Below are 16,519 nucleotides of genomic sequence, written 5' to 3'. Positions count from 1 at the left end.
TGTATTCATCCATTTGTCGTGGGGTTCGCGGGACGAACACCCTTGTGCTGTCCTGGTACAGTGCTCCTGTGCCGTGCTCCTTCGCCCGTCTAACATTTCCATCCGCCATGTCCTTTGAGCACGTACTAAAGTGCCCGTCGATCAACGTGTGCGCATCCTCTTAATAAGGTACCGCACGACCGTCCCGGGAGGTTGGCGGCTTCAACCGGGCGTCACCACAATTTGGGTTGGGGGTGAACCTGGGCAGGCCACCCCTGTGACATTTGTTGATCAGGAGTGTGGGATGCGAATCCCCCGTGACATTTGGCGGTCAGGTGAAGAATCACTTAAAATAAAAACACACACACACAAAACTTGAGACCCTTTTTGGTCCAAAGAGTTCCCTTCTGATGACCATTATGAGAATGAATCGACCACTGATGGTGTTCCTGTGGTGCACCTGAAGTGGAGCGTAGAGGATCATTTCGGCTCATTGAAACAGATGGCAGATGACCTTGAGCAAATGAGAGGGTGAACAGAACAGAGAGCGGGTGAGCAAGAGCAGCAGAGCAGGTTTTTAGGACACGTGGGCTGATGCCGTCTGGACCGGTTGCAGAATCTGAGTCGAGGTTTGACAGCAAGTTCTCTACCTTGTCAGTAGAAAAGGACACAGAGTCCAGGGACAGTCGGATGCGACTGGGGAGAGAAAGCGATGGGTTTCGGACACAAGATTTAGATGCAAACACCGAGTTTAGGCATTCAGCCTTTTCACGTGCGGTATCAGCAGTGCAGCCATTTGAGGTCAGGGAGGGAATGGAGGGGGAACATACACCAGAAACAGATTTGTTTAGACGCCTCCAGGATTTGGAGGAGGGATAGAGGTTTGAGAGTTCAGACTTGAGATTAGAAAGACTTTGTTTTCTGGCTCTACTGAGGGAAGACACACACTTGTTCCGAGGTTTAAGGAAGGAACTGAGATTACCCTCAGTTGGATTTGCTTTCCATGAGGGAAAGGCAAGTTGTTTCAGGACAACTGCCTCACCACAAGCTTCAGTAAATCATGGCCGGGTAGGATAACTGAAGATGAGAGGGGATAAATCTGTACATGAGGGAGAGCAAAAGTAGCGATGGGACACCAGTCTAGAAGTTTGATGGCTGCTTGAAGACCCTGCCAGTCGGCTTGAGTGAAATGCCAGACTCGACGGCGTTGAGGTGGTTCTTTGATGACAGCCAGAGAGATGTCCACTTTGACAAGCACGTGGTCAGAAGAACCGATTGGAGTGGAGGAAGAACAGGACATTTTCAGGGACATTTGTCAAAATCAGATCCAGAAGAGATAGAGTACCGTTGCTTGAGATCCCGGTCGGAAAGTTGACCGACTGAGTCAGTCCCAATGAGTCGCTGAAAGCTTTTGCTGAAGTGCCCTGACAGGTGAGAGAGATACCCACACCGAGCTCACTGGCATGATGACAATTAAAGTCACCACATAAAAGGAAGAGAGAGTTTGGATGAGAGGATAGAAGTTGGTCAATGTTTTCGGAGAGTGAGGTGTAAATGGAGTCATCACTGTTTGGTGGACGGTACAGTACGCATATAAACATGAGGTGGGAGTGGAGGGGAAGCCGCAGCCAGAGGTATTCCTCTGGGTGTGAGGGCAGAGTGAAGAATGGAATCTTTGATGAAGAGAGCAACTCCTCCACCAGGACGAGTCTCAGGTCTGTCATGCTGGAGGAGGGAGTAATCAGGGAGAGATACTTGGGAGGCAGAGACGTCTTGAGGGAGGAAAGTTTCAGTTCGGCAGATTATGTCTGGTGAACAGACAAACAAACAAATGGACAGAGACAGGGGTGAAAAGGCAACCAACCTCTATCACTTTCAGTGACAGATAATTTCATGTGCATACAGGGATGTCTATCATGGTGTTTGTGTGTGTGTGTGTGTGTGTGTGTGTGTGTGTGTGTGTGTGTGTGTGTGTGTGTGTGTGTGTGTGTATGTATGTATTCAATTTGTCCTTGTCACACACCCAACCTGTCCACCAAGTTTCGTCCGAATCCGTCCACAACTTTTAGAGATATCGTGCTACATATCGGTTTAGCACTGTCTCTCAATGGTGAAGAATCACTTAAAACATTCCAGGAGTCGGATCCGGATCCGGATCTTCACCAAAATCGAATCAGTTCGTCCTTGTCACACACCGAACCTGTCCACAAAATTTCATGCAGATCCATGCACAACCTTTTTCAGACATCCTGTACACAAACAAACAGATAGAAAGGGGGTGAAAACATCACCTCCTTCACCTTCGGTGGTGGAGGGAACTATAAAAGTGCCTGAGCACCAAGATACACACACAAAGCATTTAAAGGCCATTTTCCCCGCTAAAGCGGGGGTTAGCCTTGCGGGCCCCATGACAATCTTCTCCACTTTACCCTGTTTTCTGCATCTCCCCTTCTTAATCCCCTTGCCCACATTTCCTCTTCCACCACATTTAGCCAAGTTTTTCTCGGTCTTCCCCGTCCTCTACTTCCGACTACACTCATTTCCAACACTCCTCTCACCCAGTCACTTTCATCCTTCCTCAACACATGACCCAACCATCTCAACCTGTTTCTCTTCACAACCTCCATCACAGACTCTATTCCCATCATCTTCCGCAAGTCATCATTTGTCTTCCTCTCTCTCAACGATACTCCGCACATCCACCGAACCATTCGCATTTCCACCCTTTCCAGCCTTTCCTGCTGCTCCATGTTCGGTACCCATGTCTCACTCCCATAAATCATCGTACTCCTCACACATGAAGCATACACCTTTCCCTTCAGCTTCAACGACACTCCCCTCTTCGTCAGCACGCCACTCAGTTCCCGAAACTTCTTCCGTGCACATCTCACTCTAGCAACCGTCGAAGAGTCCGATCCACCTTCTCCATTCAGCATGTCTCCGAGATAGCAAAATGTTTTCACCCCTTCCAGCTTCACACCATCTCTGAGATCCAACTCAACAATTCCTTCATCTGCTGCTCCCTCGACGCACACCTTACACTTGAATGTAGCTGCCACACCGGTTAATGACCCTCTCACCCCACTACATTTTCGATGACCCCATTCAGCACACATTGCACACTGAATGGAGTTCACTCCGACACGCTTCCTGCACACGGCACACGGCCACTTCCCAGTCCTTTCCACCTCACCACATGCTTTACCACTTGCCATCACCTTCGTCTTTCCGATATTCACCTTCCAACCTTTTGCCTCCAAACATTCCTTCCACTTGTTCATCTTCTCCTTCAGTCCATCCACACTCTCTGCAATCAACACCAGATCATCTGCATACAGCAGCTCCCGCGGTAAACCCTCCTTTACGCTCCGAGCCAGCACCTCCATCACAACTACAAATAGAAGTGGACTTAGTACCGACCCCTGGTGCACTCGTACCCTCACCTCAAACTCACCACTGTTCCCATCCTTCGTCCTTCCAGCTGTGCGTGCTCTCTCGTACATGGCCATCACTACTCTGATCAACCATTCCTCCACTCCTAACTTCCTCAATGCCCATGCCATTACTTCACGTGGGACCCTATCAAATGCTTTCTCCAGATCAACAAACCCAAAAAACAACTTCTTCCTCTTCTCCATGTACTTCTCCTGCAACTGCCTTACAATAAAAATCACATCTGTCGTTCCTCTTCCTGGCATAAATCCAAACTGCATTTCGTCAATCTTTACCTTCTTCCTTATCCTCTTCTCCAACACCTTTCCAATACCTTCATTCCATGCTCCAATAACTTTACTGCTCTATAGGAGCCACAGTCCAGAGGGTTTCCCCTTGTGGAGAGGGACGAGGGTACTCGGTTCCCAATCCACTGGAATGCGGCCTTCTTTCACCACCAGATTACAGATCTCTGTCGTTCTCTTCACACCCCAACTTCCCGCTGCCTTCAACATATCTCCCACAACTCCCGTCGGCCCTCCTGCTTTTCTCCTCTTCATTGCTCTGATAGCTTCCTCGACTTCCTTCTCAGTTATCTTCTCTGCTGGTCCTAAAACTGGGTTACTCTCGATGTTTCTATCCCATTCATTTTCTACATTCAACAGCCTTTCCATATATCTCTTCCATCTTCCTTTAATTCCATCTGAGTCCACAACGATTTGTCCCACTTCATCCTTCAAGCAACTCACCCCCGTCACATCAAATCTCTCTCTCGCTATCTGCTTTGCAATCCTGAATACCGCTCTCTTACCCTCCTCCGAATCCAAGCGTTCTCCAAACATTTTCCTATGGGCCTCCTGCGCCTTTGCAACCTCTTTCTTTGCAGCCTTCTTGGCTCCCTTATAACTTTCATGTGCAACCTCTTCTTCCACCATATCCTTTGCCTTTTGCCATTCCTTGAACTTCTTCCTCTTCTCTTCAATCGTCTTTCCAACTTCATCACCCCACCACCATGTTTCCGAGTGCCTCGGTGGTCCTTTTGTCCATCCGCATACCTCACCAACGGCTCCCAACAGACTATCTTTCATTGACATCCAACCACTTTCAAGTTCAACCACATCATCTTCAACCATACTCAGCCTCTCTCTTAATGCTTCCTTCACTGTCACCTCTTTCAACCTCCACACCTTCATCCTCGGTTGGTACTTCACCCGCCGAATTCTCCGCGCACCTTTCACCCTTATATCGCAGACAACCAGGTGGTTTCCCCTATCTCGCTGATGCACCATCAGGTAGTCAATGGTTGTCGTCGACCCACCTGACGTGTATGTAATAAGCTTATTCTTCGCTTTCTGGAATTGAGTATTGCAGAGCAACAAATCAGCTCCATCAGCAAACTCCAAGATCCTTTTCACCTTCTCCATTTCTCACACCATATCCATAACCCCCATGGACTCCCTCAAAACCGTCTGGACTCCTTCCCACATGTCCATTCAAGTCTCCTCCAACCACAACAACTTCTTCATCTTTCACATTTTCCATCAAGTTCTCCATCGCACACCAGAACATGTTCTTCTCTTCATCTGAGCACCAAGATACAAAACAGTATAATCATTATATGTATAATCAAATAATTACATGTATAATCAAATCATTACATGTATAATCAAATCAACCAGTATAATCAAACAGGATAATGAGTATAATCAGTGTGATTCTAACCAGTCTGAGTGTAATCAGTGTGAGTCTAACCAGTCTGAGTGTAATCAGTGTGAGTCTAACCAGTCCGAGTGTAATCAGTGTGATTCTAACCAGTCCGAGTGTAATCAGTGTGAGTCTAACCAGTCTGAGTGTAATCAGTGTGAGTCTTACCAGTCTGAGTGTAATCAGTGTGAATCTGAGCAGTGTGAGTCTTACCAGTCTGAGTGTAATCAGTGTGAATCTAACCAGTCTGAGTGTAATCAGTGTGAGTCTAACCAGTCCGAGTGTAATCAGTGTGATTCTAACCAGTCCGAGTGTAATCAGTGTGAGTCTTACCAGTCTGAGTGTAATCAGTGTGAATCTAACCAGTCTGAGTGTAATCAGTGTGAGTCTAACCAGTCCGAGTGTAATCAGTGTGAATCTAACCAGTCCGAGTGTAATCAGTGTGATTCTAACCAGTCTGAGTGTAATCAGTGTGAGTCTGAGCAGTGTGAGTCTTACCATTCTGAGTGTAATCAGTGTGAATCTGAGCAGTGTGAGTCTTACCAGTCTGAGTGTAATCAGTGTGAATCTAACCAGTCTGAGTGTAATCAGTGTGAGTCTAACCAGTCTGAGTGTAATCAGTGTGATTCTAACCAGTCCGAGTGTAATCAGTGTGAGTCTAACCAGTCCGAGTGTAATCAGAGTGAGTCTAACCAGTCAGAGTGTAATCAGTGTGAGTCTAACCAGTCCGAGTGTAATCAGTGTGAGTCTAACCAATCCGAGTGTAATCAGTGTGAGTCTAACCAGTCCGAGTGTAATCAGAGTGAGTCTAACCAGTCAGAGTGTAATCAGTGTGAGTCTAACCAGTCCGAGTGTAATCAGTGTGAGTCTAACCAATCCGAGTGTAATCAGTGTGAGTCTAACCAGTCCGAGTGTAATCAGTGTGATTCTAACCAGTCTGATTGTAATCAGTGTGAGTCTTACCAGTCTGAGTGTAATCAGTGTCAATCTAACCAGTCTGAGTGTAATCAGTGTGAATCTAACCAGTCTGAGTGTAATCAGTGTGAATCTAACCAGTAGGAGTGTAATCAGTGTGAGTCTAACCAGTCTGAGTGTAATCAGTGTGAGTCTAACGAGTCTGAGTGTAATCAGTGTGAGTCTAACCAGTCTGAGTCTAATCAGTGTGAGTCTAATCAGTGTGAGTCTAATCAGTGTGAGTCTAACCAGTCTGAGTGTAATCAGTGTGATAGAGACATAGAAGAGGTTGTTGGACAGAGATTGCAAAAGGCTTGTTCTACCTGCCTTGTCCTGCACTGTCCATACTCCCACGGTCCAGCTATTCTATCCGTCTGAGCCTGTTATTAGGACCTCGTCCCCTCATATTTTCTTCCCCAATTCTCTCCCTCAATGACGTTCATCATTCACACGAGGGTGACCACCTGGACTCACCTGCATCATCCAGGTGAGGAGCTTGCCACGCGGACGTCAGTGCACGCCCAGCACACACTCCGAGCTACTCAATGGCGGCAGGTAGCGGTGCCCGTGGTCAAAGAGCTGAAGCAAAACCTCAATGGCGGCGCGGGTCTTGCAGGATTGGGTCATACGCGGCTGGGACCGATGGAGCATCATCCTCGGAGCATCGCATCGTGATGGATCACCGTGTGATCCTCCTGTGTGGTCGGGAGTAAACTAAGCTGTATGTCTGTGTACAGGATGTCTCAAAAACTTGTTGACGGATTCGGACGAAACTCGGTGGACAGGTTGGGTGTGTGACGAGGACGAACTGATTCGATTTTGTTGAAGATCCGGACCCGGATCTGGATACGAGAATTATTTATTTTTTTTAGTGATTCTTCACCATTGATCGGGACAAAATCGATATGGTGCTGTGTCCGAAGATATTTCAGGGATGTACTGAGCCCGATATGTTCTCGTGGATCAGGCATCACGTGGCGGAGGTACACGCCACACCGAGCGCCTTTCTAGTTATACTTGTTAACGTGTTTGTCCTCTACTCCTGGTACTTCTTTCTTTTCTCGATTTCAAAAGTGTTTTCTGCCTCCACTTCCTCCCCAATGGAGTACGTAATAGATGGATGCGGTTCACCCCGCGCACAGTTCACACCACACACGGTGCGATAAAAAACCCTCATCGGGAATGAAATACCACAATGACGTGATGTCCGAGTTTAATCTCTCCTTGTTGTCCACCAGGTGTGTTCGCCAAGGTAAATATTATTATATTCATCGATGTTCATCTTGAATCGTCAATCACTTTGTATTAAAATTACGAGTACGGGCCCGTGGGTGCGTGCCCGTGGGTGAGTGCCAGTATGTGCAGCCTCTCTCTCTCTCTCTCTCAAACCTCGAAAAGGCAGATCCGCGGGTCCCCAGCAATATTCCTGGCAAGTTTCAATGGTGCAAAAGAAATATAAATAAATAAATAAACAAACATTAATTGTGATGTCATTCGTGACGTCATAGCACCGTGTCCTGTCATTGGTCGACAGATAAATGGCCGTAACTTGGGAACCGCTCGTCCGATTAATATCAAACCTTGAAAAGGCACATCGGCGGGTCCCCGGCAATATTCCTGGCAAGTTTCAATCAAATCGGATCGTCAATCGTGCAAAAAATAAATAAATAAACATTAATTGTGACGTCATTCGTGACGTCATAACACCGTGTCTTGTCATTTGTCGACAGATAAATGGCCGTAACTTGGGAACCGCTCGTCCGATCGATATCAAACCTCGAAAAGGCACATCCGCGGGTCCCCGGCAATACTCCTGGCAAGTTTCAATCAGATCTGACCGGTGATCGTCGAGAAACGGCGGTCGCAGACAAACAGACACACAGACAGACACACACACACAGAGATTACTGGAATTATAGATAGATTCCATTTGAGAACCAAAGTGTTTCTTACCTGTTGTCTGGAAAAGCGCGCGTTGAGGTCGTCGTGTGATTGGTTGATTCGGAAGCGCTTGTGATTGGTTGATTCGGGAGCGCTTGTGATTGGTTGATTCGGAAGCGCTTTGTGATTGGTTGATTCAAGGCGCTTGTGATTGGTTGGTTCGATGTTATTTTTGTTCGTGTGCCGAGATTAACATTAATTTTATTTTTGTTCGATTATAAAATGATTGTTTAACGGTTTATTTGTGAGTGATATTATTATTACCTTGAATGTAAATTATTTCATTTTCACCAAAACGTTTGGTTACTGTAACTGTACTCTGTGGAAAAGCGCGCGCGTTGAGGTCGTCGTGTGATTGGTTGATTCGGAAGCGCTTGTGATTGGTTGATTCGGAAGCGCTTTGTGATTGGTTGATTCAAGGCGCTTGTGATTGGTTGGTTCGATGTTATTTTTGTTGGTGTGCCGAGATTAACATTAATTTTATTTTTATTCGATTCTAAAATGATTGTTTAACGGTTTATTTGTGAGTGATATTATTATTACCTTGAATGTAAATTATTTCATTTTCACCAAAGCGTTTGGTTACTGCAACTGAACTGTGGAAAAGCGCGCGCGTTGAGGTCGTCGTGTGATTGGTTGATTCGGAAGCGCTTGTGATTGGTTGATTCGGGAGCGCTTGTGATTGGTTGATTCAAGGCGCTTGTGATTGGTTGATTCAAGGCGCTTGTGATTGGTTGGTTCGACGTTATTTTTGTTCGTGTGCCGAGATTAACATTAATTTTATTTTTGTTCGATTATAAAATGATTGTTTAACGTTTTATTTGTGAGTGATATTATTATTACCTTGAATGTAAATTATTTCATTTTCACCAAAGCGTTTGGTGACTGCAACTGAACTCTGGAAAAGCGCGGCCGTTGAGGTCATCGTGTGATTGGTTGATTCGGAAGCGCTTGTGATTGGTTGATTTAAGATTATTTTTGTTGGTGTTGCTGAGGTAAAGATTCTTCTTCTTCTTCTTTCGACTGCTCCCGTTTGGGGTCGCCACTGCGGATCATCCGTATGATCCTCATCGTGATTTGGCACAGGTTTTACGCTGGATGCCCTTCCTGAGATAAAGATTCATTTTTAGCTCGCCTGTTCGAAGAACAGAGAGCTATAGCGATACCCCCGGCGTGAGCGTGAAAAACTCGATGGATTTCGACGAAACTTGGTGGGGGGGGAGTAGGGATGGGCGAAGGATCATGCCATTAGATTTTGGACTTGGTCCCCCACCCCCCAAAAAAAAGTTGTCAGAGAATTTTTTTTTTTTGCATTTCTACATGTTTTAAGTGATTTCCAACCCCCCCCCCCCCCCAAAAAAAAAATTGTTAGAGAAAAATTTTTTTTTTTTTGCATTTCTCCATGTTTTAAGTGATTACCACCCCCCCCCCCCACCCCAAAAAAAAATTGTCAGAGAATTATTTTTTTTGCATTTCTACATGTTTTAAGTGATTTCCAACCCCCCCAAAAAAATTTAGAGAAAAAAAATTTTTTTTTTTGCATTTCTACATGTTTTAAGTGATTTCCAATCCCCCACCCCAAAAAAAAAGTCAGAGAATTTTTTTTTTTTTGCATTTCCATGTTTTAAGTGATTTCCAACCCCCCCACCCCCCAAAAAAAATTGTCAGAGAATTATTTTTTTTGCATTTCTACATGTTTTAAGTGATTTCCACCCCCCCCCCCCAAAAAAATTGTTGGAGAAAAAAAAATGTTTTTGCAACATTTTTCAACAAAATTTCGATTTCTTTTTTCTACATGTTTTAAGTGATTAGGATTTCGACGAAAGTTAGTGGGGGGGGGTTAATATGTATGTAATCCCATGTAATCAATTAATTAATATGTGAAATGCCTAATTGATGTTGTTTGATGAAATGGTTGTTTGGATATATGAAATACCTTTGGGTGGATTTGTTGGCTGTATCGTGATCAGATTGTGGAATGTTCACCTTCTGAAACCTGCAGCCATAAAACGATTTCATGAGATGTGACATCACAAACTATCTTCTCAACTGTTCGCTTGAGGCCCTGACTTGTCAAGAGTGATGTTGTTTGATCCCATACAGATAATGTTTTCTTTTATTTGTTAAAAACTAAGATGTAAATGTTGAATGTCATAAAGGATACAAACAACAGGCACGATGAACTAATTTAACGTGTTAGAACTAATTTAACGTGTTAGATAGATAGAACTAATTTAACGTAACACGTAAACTACCCCAGCTAATGTAAAATATTCTGCATCAACGGCAGTAAACTTCCAAAATAATTTTTTCCCTGTAACCTTCAAAATCTTTATTGTATTTCAATTTAATTACCATGGAGTGCGGTAGTGCTTCATATGGAGGAATGATCCGGGAAAAAAAACTGGCCACCCATTCTAATGCGTACACAATGATACACTCATAAACTCTTAATGAGTGAAATCATAAGCATTTTTAGAAGGAACACAAGGAAATTGGACACAGGTGGCAGCCATTCAGTTCACCATGCCTGAGCCAATCAACACGACACCGATTTAACAACACCAGATCAAAATAAGAAAATGCAAAATGCTTATTTGTTTATTTATATTTTGTGTTTTTTTGAAGTTTTTGCATTTTTTAATTTTATATTGTTATATATTTTTAGCCGCGTCTCGCATAGCGTAGCGAGACGTGGCTCTAAGAGAGCTCCGCGTTGTTCTTCTTCTTGTTCTTCTTCTTGTTCTTCTTCTTGTTCTTCTTCTTGTTTTCTTCTTGTTCTTCTTCTTGTTCTTCTTCTTGTTCTTCTTCTTCTGGTGAAGACAAAACCTTTTGGACTCAGCTCTTTTATATACAGGATCCGGATCTCCTTAAATACTAAACACCCGTACACATCCTCGCATTGAGGGTGCCTTTTGAGAGCATCTATCATGAACTTTTAAATATATTCGAACATTTGCTTTAAAGTTTCAAAAAGTTCACGTTACTATTTAAAGATTATTCCATTTAATGTGTTGTAATTTCGTAAATACACTATTTTCTCCTCATGAACGACGAGCTATTGGCTCAATCAAGGCACGTGACGAAATATCGGAAGTTGTTGTTGTTTTTTCTTCTTCCTCTTCTTGTTCTTCTTGTTCTTCTTCTGGTGAAGACAAAACCTTTTGGACTCAGCTCTTTTATATACAGGATCCGGATCTCCTTAAATACTAAACACCCGTACACATCCTCGCATTGAGGGTGCCTTTTGAGAGCGTCTATCATGAACTTTTAAATATATTCGGACATTTGCTTTAAAGTTTCGAAAAGTTCACGTTACTATTTTAAGATTATTCCATTTAATGTGTTGTAATTTCGTAAATACACGATTTTCTCGTCATGAACGACGATCGTCCATGACGAGTCTCGTTATTGGCTCAATCAAGGCATGTGACGAAATATCGGAAGTTGTTGTTGTTTTTTTCTTCTTCCTCTTCTTGTTCTTCTTCTTCTGGTGAAGACAAAACCTTTAGGACGTGGCTCTTGGACACATTTGTCCTTGTTTTTTCTTGGGGAGGGGGCATCGGCTTGGGTTGAAAACATCCAAGCCATAACTTATTCTTGGCGTTTTCTGAATCGCGAAAACGCCAATTTGTACTTCTTCTTCTCGTTGTTTTCCTCTCAAAACAATGTAAAACTGTAGCCCGACCAACCTCAACAACTGCTGAAACAGTGATGGTGATTCCAACACGAGGAAGTTACCTTGTCTCTGGGCTAGTGCACACAATGTGGAAGAATAATGAAAATGGAGATCACGTGATGCAAGATAAAGTAAAGCAACCACATTCCTGTGACTCGTCTCCAAGGACGATCACGTGATCTCAGGATGCGAGCTCGATGGCCCCGCCCACCACCGCAAACTCCGCCCACCGCTTTTCGGCTCCAAATCAATCTCGGAACGCAGTTGTCCGGGGAGAGGGTTGCCCCCCAAAATAGGTATTACCTTTCTTCTCCGTTACATATTCTGTGCGCCATCCACACCTACCAGTCCTTCCCTGGTTATCCGATTCAACCAGGTGACTATACCTCTATTAATTACGTACTCTTTGAACTCAGTGGCACACTGGCTATTAATTACGTAGTCTATTAATTATGTACTATTGGAATGTACCTTCCGACCCTTGACACTGCTGACACCCCTTCGACCGTTGAAGACCCTTCAAGACCACTGAAGACGTCGAAGACCCAAAATACCCCAAAACCACCTTCGTAAGTTAGTGGCTTCGGGGCAAAATACCCAAAAGTCTTCACCCCCTTTCAAATTTTTCACCTTTTTATTTTATTGTATATTATTTTTTTCGACCTTTATTTACACATCATAACCCAGAACTTTCAAGTGAAAAATAAATTCCACAAATTTCATTAAATTAATTCAAAATACAAAACTAGAATATCTTGGTTGGATAAGTGTCCACCTCCCCCCCCTCCCCCTTTATAATAGCAATTATAAATTAGCTCGGGAGTAACCTATCACCTTCAAAATCACACACCAAGTTAATTTGCCTCCACCTGTTTTAAATTGTTGTGATTCTGATAATTTCAGAATAAAATTGGCTGTTCCTGGAGGTTTCCTCTGCTGGGTCGTGCATTTCACAGCAAAGACTCAACCATGAGAACCAAGGAGCTTTCAAAAGACTTCCGGGATAAAGTGGAAAGGCACAGATCAGGGGATGGGTATAAAAATATTTCAAAGGCCTTGAATATCCCTTGGAGCACAGTCAAGACAATCATTAATAAGTGGAAGGTGTATGGTATCACCAAGACCTTGCTGAGATCAGGCCGTCCCTCCAAACTGGATGGCCAAGCAAGGAGACTGATCAGAGATGCGACAAAGAGGCCAATGGTAACTTTGAAAGAGCTACAGGCCTTTATGGGAAAGACTTCACTGTGTGCATGTGACAACAATATCCCAAGCAATCCACAAGTCTGGCCTGCATGGTAGGATGGCAAGAAGGAAGCCATTACTCAAAAAAGCTCACCATGAGTCTCGTTTGAGGTGTGCAAAAACACTCTGGAGATTCTGAAGCCTAGTGGCAAAAAGTTTTGTGGTCTAACGAAACGAAGATGTAACTTTTTGGCCAAAATACAAAACGTTGTTTGGCACAAACCCAACACAGCACATCACCTAAAGAACACCATCCCGACAGTGAAGCATGGTAGTAGCAGCCTCATGTTAAGGGGATGTTTGTCATTAGCAGGGACTGGAGCAGTTGTCAGGATGGAAGGGAAAATGGATGGAGCAAGATACAGAAAAATCCGAGTGGAAAATCTGCTCCCCTCTGCAAGAAAGCTGAAATTGGGACGGAAGTTCACCTTTCATCATGACAACGACCCGAAGGACACAACCAAAGGACACAGCCGAAGGACACAGCCAAAGCTACACTGGAGTGGTTAAGGAACAAAAAGATACATGTCCTTGAGTGGCCCAGTCAGTGCCCCGACCTAAATCCAATCGATAATATGTGGCATGACTCGAAGATTGCTCTCCATCAACACTCCCCACACAGCTTGACTGAGCTTGAACAGTTTTGTGCAGAAGAATGAGAAAATATTTCCCAATCAAGGTGTGCAAAGTTGGTAGAGACCTATCATAACGCACTCACACCTGTAATTGCTGTCAAAGATGCTTCCACCAAGAATTAACTCAACGGGGGTGGACACTTATCCAACCAAGATGTTCTAGTTTTGCGTTTTTAATTAATTTTATGGAAAATGTACAATTGGTTCACGAGTCAGGAAGTGACCACTATATTCGTCATGGGTGTGTGTCTGTCTGTCTGTCTGTCCCGAGCATAGCTCCGTGGGTTTTGATCCGATCCTGATAAAATTTGGGTGGGAGGTTTATATCATGATCTCGTTGTGTTTTCCTGAGAATGGGCGTGGTGCTCCCATTATGGGCGGAGCCACGCCCAAAAAAACGTGTTTTTAGGGGGTAGCCGATTTCAAGTTACATCTTCTCCGAGAGGGTTTGTCGAATATGGCAGGGGTTTCGATATTTGGTTAGCCCAATGGCACCTGCATAGCCCCACGGAGCTCGATTTTTCATTTTCGTCCCAAGGTCAAGGTCACAAGGTCACGAACTTAGAAAATGTTCAAAAGAAAACGAACATCGAAAAAAAAAATAAACAATTACACAGCTCCACAACTCGTAAATTACCCCAGCTAACGAGGAAATGATAAACAATTACACAGCTCCACAACTCATAAATTACCCCAGATTTCGAGGAAATGATGACCAATTACACAGATTTACAACATGTAAACTACCCCAGCTAACGAGGAAATGATAAACAATTACACAGCTCCACAACTCGTAAACTACCCCAGTTAACGAGGAAATGAACAATTACACAGCTCCACAACTCGTAAACTACCCCAGCTAACGAGGAAATGATAAACAATTACACAGCTCCACATCACGTAAACTACCCCAGCTAACGAGGAAATGACCAATTACACAGTTCCACATCAAGTAAACTCCCCAAGTTAATGAGGAACTGACTAATTACACAGCTACACAACACGTAAACTACCCCAGCTAACGAGGAAATGATGACCAATTACACAGCTCCACATTACGTAAACTACCCCAGCTAACGAGGAAATGATGACCAATTACACAGATCCACATCACGAAAACTACCCCAGCTAACAAGGAAATGATGACCAATTACACAGCTCCACATCACATAAACTACCCAAGCTAACGAGGAAATGATAAACAATTACATAGCTCAACATCACGTAAACTACCCCAGCTAATGAGGAAATGATGAACAATTACACAGCTCCACAACACAAACTACCCGAGCTAATGAGGAAATGATAAACAATTACACATCTCCACATCACGTAAACCACCCCAGCTAATGCGGAAATGATAAACAATTACACAGCTCCACAACACGTAAACTACCCCGGCTAATGAGGAAATGATAAACAATTACACAGCTCCAAAACACATAAACTACCCCAGTTAATGAAGAAATGAGAAACAATTACACAGCTCCACAACACGTAAACTACCCCGGCTAATGAGGAAATGATAAACAATTACACAGCTCCAAAACACATAAACTACCCCAGTTAATGAGGAAATGAGAAACAATTACACAGCTCCACATCACGTAAACCACCCCAGCTAATGAGGAAATGATAAACAATTACACAGCTCCACAACACGTAAACTACCCCAGCTGACGAGGAAATGATGACCAATTACACAGCTCCACAACTCGTAAACCACTCCAGCTAACGAGGAAATGATAAATAATTACACAGCTCCACAACTCGTAAACTACCCCAGCTAACGAGGAAATGATAAACAATTACACAGCTCCACATCACGTAAACTACCCCAGCTAACGAGGAAATGACCAATTACACAGTTCCACATCAAGTAAACTACCCAAGCTAATGAGGAAATGACCAATTACACAGCTACAGAACACGTAAACTACCCCAGCTAACGAGGAAATGATGACCAATTACACAGCTCCACATCACGTAAACTACCCCAGCTAACGAGGAAATGATGACCAATTACACAGCTCCACAACTCGTAAACCACTCCAGCTAACGAGGAAATGATGACCAATTACACAGCTCCACAACTCGTAAACCACTCCAGCTAACGAGGAAATGATAAATAATTACACAGCTCCACAACTCGTAAACTACCCCAGCTAACGAGGAAATGATAAATAATTACACAGCTCCACAACTCGTAAACTACCCCAGCTAACGAGGAAATGATAAACAATTACACAGCTCCACATCACGTAAACTACCCCAGCTAACGAGGAAATGACCAATTACACAGTTCCACATCAAGTAAACTACCCAAGTTAATGAGGAACTGACCAAGTACACAGCTACACAACACGTAAACTACCCCAGCTAACGAGGAAATGATGACCAATTACACAGCTCCACATTACGTAAACTACCCCAGCTAACGAGGAAATGATGACCAATTACACAGATCCACATCACGAAAACTACCCCAGCTAACAAGGAAATGATGACCAATTACACAGCTCCACATCACATAAACTACCCAAGCTAACGAGGAAATGATAAACAATTACATAGCTCAACATCACGTAAACTACCCCCAGCTAATGAGGAAATGATGAACAATTGCACAGCTCCACAACACAAACGACCCGAGCTAATGAGGAAATGATAAACAATTACACAGCTCCACATCACGTAAACCACCCCAGCTAATGCGGAAATGATAAACAATTACACAGCTCCACAACACGTAAACTACCCCGGCTAATGAGGAAATGACAAACAATTACACAGCTCCAAAACACATAAACTACCCCAGTTAATGAGGAAATGAGAAACAATTACACAGCTCCACAACACGTAAACTACCCCGGCTAATGAGGAAATGATAAACAATTACACAGCTCCAAAACACATAAACTACCCCAGTTAATGAGGAAATGAGAAACAA

The 16,519-nt window shown here is 43.7% G+C and overlaps 1 protein-coding gene across 30 annotated transcripts in view; it reads right to left on the bottom strand.

Moving 5' to 3' along the window:
- The window catches only part of LOC147006715 (uncharacterized), a 77,597-nt gene extending 68,805 nt beyond the window's left edge, over nt 1-8,792 (bottom strand). For 9 of the 30 annotated variants that reach the window (XM_085868036.1, XM_085868038.1, XM_085868033.1 and 6 more), the window contains exons 1-3: nt 8,023-8,791; nt 6,544-6,764; nt 1-4,994 (exon numbers count right to left, since the gene is read on the bottom strand). The exon at nt 1-4,994 is cut by the window's left edge and continues 1,177 nt beyond it. The gene's annotated coding sequence lies outside the window, so the exon portion shown is untranslated. Of the gene's footprint in view, nt 4,995-6,543; nt 6,765-8,022 lie in introns of all 30 variants that reach the window. The other 21 variants (XM_085868041.1, XM_085868040.1, XM_085868027.1 and 18 more) reach the window with 7 other exon arrangements.
- Between the last annotated feature and the right edge of the window lie 7,727 nt (nt 8,793-16,519).

The sequence above is a fragment of the Eptatretus burgeri genome, unplaced genomic scaffold (genome assembly GCF_056783735.1).
Source record: "Eptatretus burgeri isolate ZD-2024b unplaced genomic scaffold, Ebu_testis_v1 Ebu_testis_scaffold_3155, whole genome shotgun sequence".
NCBI classification, from domain to species: domain Eukaryota; kingdom Metazoa; phylum Chordata; class Myxini; order Myxiniformes; family Myxinidae; genus Eptatretus; species Eptatretus burgeri.
Note: the sequence above shows the minus strand (reverse complement) of the source record. Positions and strands in the feature narration are given on the sequence as shown.